The sequence below is a fragment of the Amblyomma mixtum genome, chromosome 2 (assembly GCF_055824585.1).
Source record: "Amblyomma mixtum isolate Tamu chromosome 2, ASM5582458v1, whole genome shotgun sequence".
Lineage (NCBI taxonomy): Eukaryota > Metazoa > Arthropoda > Arachnida > Ixodida > Ixodidae > Amblyomma > Amblyomma mixtum.
In genome coordinates, this window is record NC_143013.1 from 145,652,614 (window position 1) to 145,664,964 (window position 12,351).

The 12,351-nt window shown below is 47.5% G+C and overlaps 1 protein-coding gene, 1 non-coding gene and 1 pseudogene across 4 annotated transcripts in view; 2 read left to right on the forward strand and 1 right to left on the reverse strand.

Annotated features, from left to right (window-relative positions):
- The first annotated feature begins 2,409 nt into the window (after window positions 1-2,409).
- LOC149361164 (sulfotransferase 1C2-like) overlaps window positions 2,410-12,351 on the forward strand; it is a 73,612-nt gene continuing 63,670 nt past the window's right edge. For all 3 annotated transcript variants that reach the window (XR_016288914.1, XR_016288913.1, XM_089572600.1), the window contains exons 1-2: window positions 2,410-2,544; window positions 6,042-6,413. The gene's annotated coding sequence lies outside the window, so the exon portion shown is untranslated. The remainder of the gene's footprint in view (window positions 2,545-6,041; window positions 6,414-12,351) is intronic.
- On the forward strand, window positions 4,986-5,058 carry TRNAP-CGG (transfer RNA proline (anticodon CGG)). The gene has a single exon. It is a non-coding gene; the product is annotated as a tRNA-Pro (tRNA).
- Window positions 9,976-11,704, reverse strand: LOC149361166 (uncharacterized; annotated as a pseudogene).

Below are 12,351 nucleotides of genomic sequence, written 5' to 3' on the forward strand. Positions count from 1 at the left end.
TCCTGTAAGCAGGCACTGAAGAGCATTGGCGAGATCGTGTCTCCCTGCCTGACACCTTTCCGTATTGGCATTTTATTGCTGACTTTATGGAGAACTATAGTAGCTGTGCAATCGTTATAAATATCTTCCAATATTTTCACATAACACTCTTCTACACCCTGATTCCGCAATGTCTGCATGACAGCTGAGGTTTCCACTGAGTCAAATGCTTTCTCGTAATCAATGAAGGCTATATATAGGGGTTGGTTATATTCTGCGCATTTCTCTATCATCTGATTGATAGTGTGAATGTGGTCTATTGTCGAGTATCCTTTACGAAAGCCTGCCTGATCATTTGGTTGACTAAAGTCCAAGATTGTCCTGACTCTATTAGCGATTACCTTAGTAAATACCTTGTAGGCAACGGACAATAAGCTGATTGGTCTGTAATTCTTCAAGTCCTTGACGTCTCCTTTCTTATGAATTAAGATAATGTTAGCGTTCTTCCAAGTTTCTGGTACTCTCGAGGTCACAAGGCAATGCGTATACAGGGCGACGTGTTTTTGTAACACAATCTCTCCTCCGTCCTTACACAAATCTGCTGTTACCTGATCCTCACCAGCTGCTTTCCCTCTTTGCATTGCTCCTAAGGCTTTCTTTACTTCCTCCTTCGTTACTGGCAGGATGTCCAATTGCTGTGCTCGGCTGCCTCTCTCACTAACTTGATGATTACATTCGCAACTGTATAGATTTGTATTGAACTCTTCGGCTAATTCAACTATCTTATCCATCAGATAGTGGGACGGTGGGGCTAAGAATTAACATGCAGAAAACCAAAGTAATGTTCAACAGCCTAGCAAGGGAACAGCAGTTCGCAATTGGTAGCGAGGTGCTGGAAGTAGTAAGAGAATATGTCTACTTAGGGCAGGTAGTGACCGCAGATCCGGATCATGAGAGGGAAATAACTAGAAGAATAAGAATGGGGTGGAGTGCATATGGCAGGTTCTCTCAGATAATGAATGGTAGCTTACCAATATCCCTGAAGAGAAAAGTATACAACAGCTGTATCCTACCGGTACTCACCTATGGGGCAGAAACGTGGAGGCGAACAAAGAGGGTTGAGCTTAAGTTAAGAACAACGCAGCGAGCTATGGAAAGGAAAAGGATAGGTGTAACGTGTAACGTGAAAAGGATAGGTGTAAAAGATCGGAAGCATGCAGAGTGGGTGAGGTAACAAACGCGGGTTAATGACATCTTAGTTGAAATCAAGAGGAAGAAATGGGCTTGGGCAGGGCATGTAATGCGAAGGCAAGATAACCGCTGGTCCTTAAGGGTAACGGAGTGGATTCCAAGAGAAAGCAAACGTAGCAGGGGACGGCAGAAAGTTAGGTGGGCGGATGAGATTAAGAAGTTTGCGGGGATACATTGGCGGCAACTGACAAAGGACAGGGTTAATTGGAGAGACATGGGAGAGGCCTTTGCCCTGCAGTGGGTGTAGTCAGGCTGGTGATGATGAACATATAGTTATAGAAATATTGAAAGTAACGGTGAATTTGTCTCATATGTAGCAAAATCTTTCATTTAAAGTGTTTCCATCTGTATCATTCAAAGGTTAAGACTCCCATTTAAAAAAAATGCGGAACGCTTTTCATGACAGTAAAAAAGTTAATAGAAAAACAAATGCAAGGCTGACGTCAGGTGATCTGCAGATATATTTATTATGATAGTGAAATCTTACATTATATGAAAAAAGTTGCATTCATAAACCTTCTCCCGCTCAAAACTGCTTTTGTCTAGGATTGTTGCGTATGAATAAAAGGAAATCGTCTTAACACCGTTTCCAGCCGATAGGAAAGAGTGGAAGCACACGGGCGCCGCGGAGAGTTTCGCACCCTGGTACTCCAGCTCAACTGCCGAGCGCCCTCACCACTGAGCCACCGCGGCAGGCTGTGCCGCTGTGGCTGTGCACCGCGGCAGGAGCACCGTCACGCGGCCCCCGCTGGCGGCGATGAAGCGGGTGCTCCACCGCCGCAGGAACTCGTCTTCTGGGAGGGTCACATGATCTAAACACGCCTGTTGAAACAGGCGCGCCCGAACCCTCTGCAGCATGGGGAACATGGCGCGTTGAGGCCGGCCCTGCAAGGAAGCGACGCCTCTCTGGCGCCACAAAACAAAGGCCCCGACACACAGCAAGAGCCGCACAAATGCGTCGCGCGGCCTGGTGTGCGAGTCGAGGCTAACAAAAAACATGCGCGACATCAGCCTCCAAAAAGTGCGAGCTACGACGCACTCAAAAAGCGCGTGTTCGAGGATCTCTGTCGCACCTTGCTGCCTACCTCTCCCCCCGCACTATTCTGCGTCTTTCCACCCTGTCCTCGCTACGCCAGCTGTGGCTGCGGCTCAGGAGCCCACGCAGATATAAGACAATTACTGCGCCATTTCCTCTCCTCAAAAGCAGCTGGGGAGTTGAGCGCCGTGTTTACGAGGCGCGAAGTGAGCAGTCCGACAGATGTTCACAAAAAGTGTGCGCCGTGGGATGCTTGTAAATTGACCACGCCGGCGGAAGTGAGTATTTTACATTCCGACGGGAAAGTCGAAAGCGTGTTGATATCCTAGCTGATTGTGCAAGACCGCACCGCTAGCGGTGGTGCTGGCTCATAAAGCGGCGAAGCCCATTAGACACATGAGTTCAAAACGTGTTCGAAATAAACAAGCCAAAGCCAAGCAGCTAAACATGATCGAAAGAGAGGCAAAGCGAAGTAGCTAAACGTGCGCAATATAGAAAAAATTCAGGGGGGGCGCTTTGTTGACATAAAGCCCGGAGAGGCGAAAGACTTAAGCGCGGTGTTGCTGCTAGAGTCACTGATGTGTGGTTACGATGTTAAGCTTCGCCTCCGAGTATGGAACGCGATAGCGTCTTGCAACGCTGCCAGGGAGTCCACAAAACGCCATCGCCCGTTCAGCTCTACGCCTTGCTCGTGGGTAAACTGGTTTTTGAGAAAAGGAAATGTATCTGTCTCGCATATCTCGCTGGACACCTGTACCTCGCCTTAAGGGAAGGGAGGAAGATGGGAGTGAACGAAGACACCGTAATCACTAGACGCGCCTTTGTTCTTTTTAAACATCGAGCTGGCATGGCGGAGTGGTTCCCGTGCTCGTCTCGCACTCCGGAGACCCTGCTTCGATTCCCCAACTCGACCAATTTCCTACTCGGTCTTATTTATTTATTTACTTGTAGCATCACTATACGATCTCTTTAATTGCCTGCATGGTTACTAGCCAAAGTACAATTGTCCCCGTTTGAAATTCGTGCACTTGACGTCACGACCATTTCGACCAATTGAAAAACGTGACATTTCTGTCGACAACTCCTGCTTACAACGATGAGGCATTAAAGGCTCGCGCCTTAAAAGCGAAGCCAAGTAGCTGTTTGTGTGCGAGGTGGGTTCGTCGCGTACACAAAAAGTCTTTAAATAACCTTGAGTCAGCGCGACCGTCCTCATTGCACGCATGCGCCAAACCGGCTTTGCCTGCCGGTAACGAGGCTACTTACGACCAGCTTTCGGTGAATGGTGCGCTAAACCGATGAGCTTAGCTCTAATACTTTTTCCGGCGTATTAAGGAGGGTTCGAAAACTCATTTTTCAAGCATTTCACCCCAGAGACACCGAGCACCAGGCCAGGGCAATGCTTGTCGCCACTGTATCCCTGGTTGGTTCCTGGGGGCATTGGGAATCGAACCCGACATCTCCCGCTAGTCGAAGCTATTCCCTCGATACCCCACTGTTTTCATTATAACTATCACGCAGGATTCCTTCTCCAGCCGCTGATTTCATGTTGTTAATTGTAACAATGTGGAGTTATGGACCAACGCGATGACCTACCACATTCGTAGACAGCTGTACTGAAAGAGCTATTATTGCCAATTTCGTTTTATAGCTACGTCGCCTCTCGGAGCTGGCGCATTTTTGTCTGTCCGCATAACAATCTCGAAAGAAAATATGACCGAAAGTGTTTTAACTCTCAACTGGATTCGAACCTACGCTTCAAAACCTCTGGCCCAGAAGGTGGGATTGAAAAATTAGTCCTCCAATATAAATCAGGACAAAAGGCCTTCGTCATGTGCTCTGCTCCACTGATTCCTATTAGCTTCCTCATCTCCAGCTTTCCTGGACTATCAGCGAATTGCTCGTAAATCATTGGGGATATTTTAAATTTGTAGTTTTGAGAACACAACACAGTCCTGAGCAGTACTGCGCTTGTTGCAAAATCTGACCTATAAGATGCTTCCAGCGCACGGACCAACTATTTCCGACGGCCTACGATATCATTGGAATGAATGTAGCAAAACTTCGAAATTTCTTAGGGATCTCTATTTAGAATACAAGGGAGTGGAAAGGGGTGCTCGTTACGACATAAATGACGGAAGCCAACAGTCACTGAAACCAAGGAGCACAGGGCATGTGTTTTTTATTTATTTTCTAGTTTTTATCAGTGGAAGATAAACAAAAGGATAAGAAAAATAACCACTCAGCGCCGATGGGAAGCGAGCTCACGAACTCGAATTTCGCGCCCGGTGCTCGACTGGAATTCGGAGGTTGTGGGTTCGGATCCCACCGGATGGCAAGAGGGTTTTTTTTTCTTCAGGTTTTCCTTATCTCCCATTGACAAAAGCTACAAAATAAAAAAGGCCACCACCTATGACCCTTGGTTTCGGTTACTCTTGGCTTCCGTCCTCTATATCACAACGAACACCTCTTTCCATTCCTTTGTCTTCTGAATGGTTCATCGAGGGCCTCGAATCTGGCTGTCTTGACACTGTAGGTAGCATAATAAGGTTCTCGCGCAGCTGGCGCCCTCACCGTTGGACCACGTTCCTACGTGGGACTCGCGGTAATGCAGGACGTACCACGTCCGCTGCTATGAACAAGGGTAGCGCTGGTGAACACTCTCAAGGCTAAGTTACACTAAAGATAAATACCCCCGAAAGCAGACGATTGGACAGCCGTCGTCGTAGCTCAGTTGGTAGAGCGCCGGACGCGGAACTCGGAGGTCGTGGGTTCGGATCCCACCGGCGGCAAGTGGCTGTTCGTTGTTTTTCTTCTCCTTTTATTAATCTTCCGTTAGTAAAAACTACAAAATTAAAAAAGGACATCGTCTATGCTCTGTGGTTTCGGTGAGTGTTGGCCTCCGTCGTTCATTGTGATGCCTGTAACCAATGCGTGCGCAAAAAGAAACAAGTAACTGAAGCACTATAACGTCATTGCTAAAAGGAAACTGTAGTTCTAGAAAACAGTGCTGTAAGCTCCACCGTTTGGAAATAATGTACTACTTTGGGAAATTCGACGAACTCAAATTGTTCATTCTTCAGTCAGGCTTCAAATCGACCAGGGACAGAAAATACAGAGAAGCATTCCTAATCCACAAATTTAAAACACTGCAACCAACAGGAATTAACATGTCTAGAGGAAACCTGGAATCTCTCAGGTACGTTTCAGGGTTAGCATAATTTTAAATTAACAAATGTCTTGCACGTGCTCAGACAATTTCCTAGAACCTCGCATAAGTATATTATCTTTTTCAGGAGGACGCAGGGGCGGGATGGGAGGCACGGGCGTGGAGGTAGACAGGGACAAGGGCTTGTCCCTGTCTGCTTCTATGCCCGTGTCTTTTGTTGCGCCCCTGTCTCCTCCTGAAAAGTTATGAACCAACACGCCCAAATACAAGTACTTCTGAGTATACTATCGCTCTTTGCACCCTTCCCACGTCATATCTTCCACCACATTTCCGGCCTTCTCACCCTCTCCCTTTGTTCACTTTTTTTTTTTCTCCTAAACCCCTACTATATGTTCTCAGAAACCATGACATTCCTGTTACCCCCTCTGCCCCCACCTTTTGGCTTTCTCTGAACTCGAGCCATTCCCCCCCCCCCCCCTGCCTGTTCCTTCCTTGGAAATGCCCCCCCCCCCCTTTTCTTTCTCCTTCCAGGCTCAGCCTATTTTGTTTGCCTTGTTCTCATTTCCCTGTACCACGCTGACTAATCCTCTTATCTGTGTTTTTCAGGTCCATCCAGCGCCAACCCCCGACGCAGCCCCTTCAAAGCCTTTGTTCATTACACACCCCCGGGATATATGTTTTTTTCACTATTTCAGCTTAACGAATCAAAATTCACCTCCCTCCCCTTCCTGACACGCATCCCCTCTCACACCACTTTCCTTCCCAACCCCCGGGGCCTTCCTCCTCGGAGCGAAGGCCCTATTTAATCCCTGCCAATGATGAACGCTTTGCCCAGACGAAGACAAGTCCCCTTGTCGAAACGTTGGCTCAAGCAACCTGAGGTTTTCCCCTCCCTTGTTCATTTTGTGATCGCAAAGGACCATCTACCACACCCTCTCTCTACCATGGACTCCAGTAAACGGAAGATGACGGAACAAGGTAAGCCTCTCCCCCTTCTTTCATTGGCACATGTAGCGTTGATAGGTGATAGTCAATACAAGCACATCCACAATCACTTTCCTCCCGGAGAACATGCACCATACATTAGGTTTCAGAGCGGCGCCAAAACCAATGACATAAGGAAACTGATAGCCGCAGCACCACAGAACATCACGCACTTCGTCATTCACTGCGGGACTAATGGCCTGAAACACAGCATTGCGGAACAGACCATTGAGGCCATGAATACACTGGTACACGAGGTCCATGCCAACAGACCAAACACGAAACTGCACCTGACAACCGTGCTTCCTAGGGTAGTCAACTTGCACCACAGACACATGCCACAATCCCGCCAACTCGCAGCTCACGCACAGGACTCGTTTAAGCTCAACAATTTTTTGCTGGACATAGAACATTACCAAAAAGACGTTGAAATCATCCACCACGCTCAGATTCATCATGACCCTGAGGCACTTCTGGCCAGAGATGGACTACACCCTAATTTTTTTGGCGTCCAAGTAATGGCAGACAACATCAAGTACCGGGTGAGAAACACATTTAAGCGGACGCTACAGCCCACTCATGCTCCCTCTCCCACTCTGGCCAACACTCAACAACAAACCACCCACAAAAGCGACAACACCCAGGAACGAACACCGCCTACCCCCGCTAGGACCCAGGACACCTCCACACAGTTCACTCCAGAGACTCGCGACGCTGGCACAAAGAGGGTAACCGTGGATCCCACACCAGCGGAACAGCACGTAGGAATCCCACCGAAAGTAGCCACTAAACAACAAAGCCACCACTTCACACAGACACCTACGCGATTAGTGACGCACACTAGCACGCAGATTGTCACCGACGCGGACCTCGACACCGATACCTCCCCCAAACAGAAGTCCCCTAAACACACTTCACTTCACTTTATTTTCCTTAAAGACCCTTTTCCAGGGTGTTACATAAGGGGTGGGGTTTACAAAATGCAGGAATCAACAGTGCTTGAAAATGATGATGAACATGTTATGGCAGCAATATTATGGGGAAGGGCGTTCCAGTCAGCTGCTTCACGAGAAAAAAATGAGTTGGCAAAAACAGTGGTACGGCCACGTGGACGCAAAACTTGAAGAGAATGACCGATGCGATGGGACCTGCGTTGTGGAAGTGCGCAAATGTATGGTTCTTGTTTTAGTGGTGAATAAAAGAACTTGTGAAACAGGACAAGACTGGCTATGCGACGGCGACTAGAAAGATTAGCTAGACCTGACTGAGATTTGAGGGATGATATGCTCACGTCGTACGAGTATGAGGAGTGAATAAATCTGATAGCTCTGTTTTTGAACAGCTTCGATAGCGTGTGTTAAATATTCTTGATGAGGGCTCCAGATGGGTGATGCGTATTCAAGTTTAGTTCTAACGAATGAGATGTACGCTTGTAGTCTTACGTGTTGTGGGGCTTCCCGTAGGTGACGTTTTAAGAAACCTAGTGTTTTATTAGCAGATGATATCAGGTTAGTCACGTGCAAACGCCAAGATAAATCATTAGAAATGGTGACTCCTAAGTATTTATATGATTGGACGAGGTCAACTGGGGAATTGCAGACTGTGTATTTGAAAACAAGAGGATTTCGACGGCGGTGAAAGGACATGCACTTGCATTTGTTAGAGTTGAGCATCATCATCCACTGGGAGCACCAGTCTTGCACATGGCGCAGGTCTGCCTGAAGGGATTCTTGGTCAGAATGGTTAGTCACTGAGCGATAAATGACGCAATCATCGGCGAACAAGCGGGTGTGACAAGAGATATGCTGGGGTAAATCATTAATGTATATGAGGAATAACAAAGGACCGAGACAAGAACCCTGTGGGACGCCAGAGGTTACTGGAAGCGGGTTGGAAAGTTGGTTATTAATGACGATGGACTGAGAGCGATGCGTGAGGAAAGCTTTAATCCATGCAATTATGTTCGGATGTAGGTTCAACTGGGAGAGTTTAAGAAGCAAGCGTTGATGAGGTACTTTGTCGAATGCCTTAGCGAAATCTAAGAAAATGGAGTCAGTTTGTAGGTTAGTATCAAGGTTGGCGTGAATATCATGTAGAAAAATGGCTAGTTGAGTTTCGCTGGAGAACCCCTTGCGAAATCCATGCTGTGATGGATGGAAGAAATTATTTCAATCCAAAAATTGCATGATTTGAGAGTAAATGACATGTTCCATGATTTTGCACGGCACACTTGTTAATGAAATGGGGCGATAATTAAGAGGTGAATCAGTACTACCTGATTTGTGGACTGGAACGACCTTCCCCACTTCCCAGTCGTCTGGAATGGTACCTTCGGAGAGTGATTGCGAGAACAATGAACAAAAAATGCTGCAACAGACTGATTTATTGTTTTTCAGGACCTTTGAATTGATTTCATCTATGCCGGAGGCCGAGGAATTGTTAATTTTGTCGATTATGCACGAAATTCTATTACTGTTGAAGGTTATCGCGTCCATGCCTGTGGTGATTATAAGAGGCAATCTAAAACACGGTGTTTCGGATTCGTTAGTAAAAACGGAAGAAAACGCAGTGTTAAACGCGTTTGCACATTCGATATCAGTCATCCTTTCACCAGAATTGTTAGTGAGGGTTGGAAGACGTGCTTCCTTCGGGTTTATCAATTTCCAGAACTTCTTGGGGTTATCGGTTATAATTTTTGGCAGATCAGCTTCGTAAAATGAACGCTTCGCACTTCTAATCGCCGCCAAGTACGTGTGTTCGGTTTCGTAGTATTTATCCTAAGCCTGCTGGCTTGCTTGACGCTTAGCTGTACGAAATGCGCGTTTTTTCTTATTTTCAAGCTTTTTAAGAGCTTTTGTAAACCAGGGTTTTTGATTATTTTTTCGAAAACTTCGTGTCGGAATATATTTATTGATCAATTCAGAAAACTTATGTTTCAATAGCACCCAGTTGTGGTTTACACTTCTACTATGAAGATCCGTTTGAAACGTCGATAGAAAGTTAGTTAGTTCGGTGTTAATTGCGTCATAGTTTCCCTTATTGTAGAGGCTAATAGTTTTCTGGGTAGTTTGTCTTATTACAGGTGAGAAGTTAAAACTGGCATGGATTACTTTATGATCGCTGATTTCCCTGAGACACGTAATGAATTCTAGGCTGTCTGGATTGGTGGTCAGTATAAGGTCGAGTGTGTTAGCCGTTTCCCCTGCGACACGTGTTGGTTCGGAGATTACTTGGGTTAAATTAAATTTAAGGCAAACGTCTATAAATTCTTTTGACTCTTCTTGACTGGCTATAGGCTGAGACTGGTTATGCCAGTCGATATTGGGGTAGTTGAAATCCCCAAACAGGAGGATGTGTGCTTTAGGGTGCTTGGAAACCATGTTATTTAAAATATTGTGAAGTTTGCGAGGAAAGTCAGGACTGCTGCGAGGTGGTCTATAACACACACCGATTAATATTGTCAATGGGGATGCCCGGCACATGATCCATAGAATTTCTAAGTCTGAAGTGACTTCAATGCTAGAACAAGAAAACTGCTCATGGACTGCAATCAGAACTCCTCCCCCCCGAGCATCTTTGCGATCAGCGGGAAAAAGACGAAAATGAGGCAGGTCGAACAATATCTCGGAATCTGTGATGTCGTTATTCAACCACGTTTCAGTTAGAACGAGCAGACTGCTGCCTGATGATGTTACAAGATTTGACACGACATCACGTTTCGGCAGGAAGCTGCGTATGTTAGTAAAGATTACCGATAATGGAAAGTTGGCACGAGGAGTAGGCCGGGAAGATCGTGATGACCGGGAAGGATTAGTTGATTGTTACGATATCTCTTGTACGGACTGAGATGATTCATCAAAAATATAGCGTTTTGGGCCAATATGCATCGTTTTGAATCTCAGGGAAAAAGACGCAAACTTTGCCTTGGCAAAAGCCACAAGGTGTTTTCGGCAATTTTGGACACGACGTGAAAAGTCCTCACCGACGCTATAACAGGTATCCTTGAATTTCGGACCTTTTGAAAGAACTGATTCCTTAGTTTTGAAGGATATAAATTTAACGATGACCGGGCGTTGCCGGTCTTCAGAGTGGCGTCCGAGGCGATGGGCACGTTCTATATCATTTGCACTTAGCTGGGTGTCGAGGTGTTCGGAGCAGTGACGAATTATTAGGTCCTCGGACTGCGAGTATGTTTCAGAAGGGTTAGTGTCAGGCAAACCATAGAAGATTAGGTTGTTGCGTCGGGAGCGATTTTCCGCGTCGTCAAGGCGATCCTCTAGTACAGCAACTAGGCGAGCAGTCTCGGTTGCTGTGGTCTGCATTGCCTCTAGATCTGAACGGAGTGTGGGTAGATTTTCACAGTGGGTTTCTAGAGCACTGAGGCGTACGGTCAAATTAGACATTTTCTGGTCCATTGAGAGCAATTGACCCTTAAGCCCCTGCACTTCATTCACTAACTCTGCCTGGCTAGAAGACACCTTCTTTAGTTCGCTAAGAATAGTGTCGAGCTTATCGGGGCCAGGGTTGCTCTCAATGTCACCGCACAGCAGCAGAAGAGACCGAACAACATTAAAGCACTCGACACTGATAACAAGGCAACACTGGGGGCTCGGGAGCTGTACCAAAAAGTAATTGCTAGTTTTCTTTGAGAATAAACTCAGATGGTTACCAAACTGCATGGCGAAGACGGGTGGTTTAGACCGTGTTGTGGCCCAGCCACCGAGCCCACAGAGTGCTGGCGTCGGTTGCTGCTCTTTTATAGACTGTCCTTAGAATGTCGCTGACGATGGGGCTTTCCAGTCGAGTCCGAGGGTCCAGTTTGCTTGAGTCAGTAGCACAGGTGCGGGGGCGTCAGTAGGTGCAGCGCAGAATGTCCCACCATTTGCACTGCGCATGGGTGCACTTTCGTTTGCTGTCATCCAGGAACCGCAAAAGGCTGCAGGGAGCATGACGCAGATGATCATCGGCGAGAAAACCTGCATGGCGAAGACGGGTGGTTTAGACCGTGTTGTGGCCCAGCCACCGAGCCCACAGAGTGCTGGCGTCGGTTGCTGCTCTTTTATAGACTGTCCGTAGAATGTCGCTGACGATGGGGCTTTCCAGTCGAGTCCGAGGGTCCAGTTTGCTTGAGTCAGTAGCACAGGTGCAGGGGCGTCAGTAGGTGCAGCGCAGAATGTCCCACCATTTGCACTGCGCATGGGTGCACTTTCGTTTGCTGTCATCCAGGAACCGCAAAAGGCTGCAGGGAGCATGACGCAGATGATCATCGGCGAGAAAACCTGCATGGCGAAGACGGGTGGTTTAGACCGCGTTGTGGCCCAGCCACCGAGCCCACAGAGTGCTGGCGTCGGTTGCTGCTCTTTTATAGACTGTCCGTAGAATGTCGCTGACGATGGGGCTTTCCAGTCGAGTCCGAGGGTCCAGTTTGCTTGAGTCAGTAGCACAGGTGCGGGGGCGTCAGTAGGTGCAGCGCAGAATGTCCCACCATTTGCACTGCGCATGGGTGCACTTTCGTTTGCTGTCATCCAGGAACCGCAAAAAGCTGCAGGGAGCATGACGCAGATGATCATCGGCGAGAAAACCTGCATGGCGAAGACGGGTGGTTTAGACCGTGTTGTGGCCCAGCCACCGAGCCCACCTACCAGTCAAGCCCACCTACACAACACCCGTCAAGAGGTCCACTCGGCGCAACCACAGATGACTTACATCTGGCAGCACCAATCGCCCCGAACCCAAAAGTCGAATTTTCCTGGTCGCCAGAAAACTAGCCACTAAACAAACTAACTACCGATTCCACCTACACACTTATAAATCCTACTCGCAGCACAGGACAATACCCAAAGGACTTCGAGTTAATGTTAGGTGCTCCCTCGGTGCGCTCAGGGCTGAACTCCTTGCTCGATGGGAAAAGGTTTCAAAGGACGCATCCCTT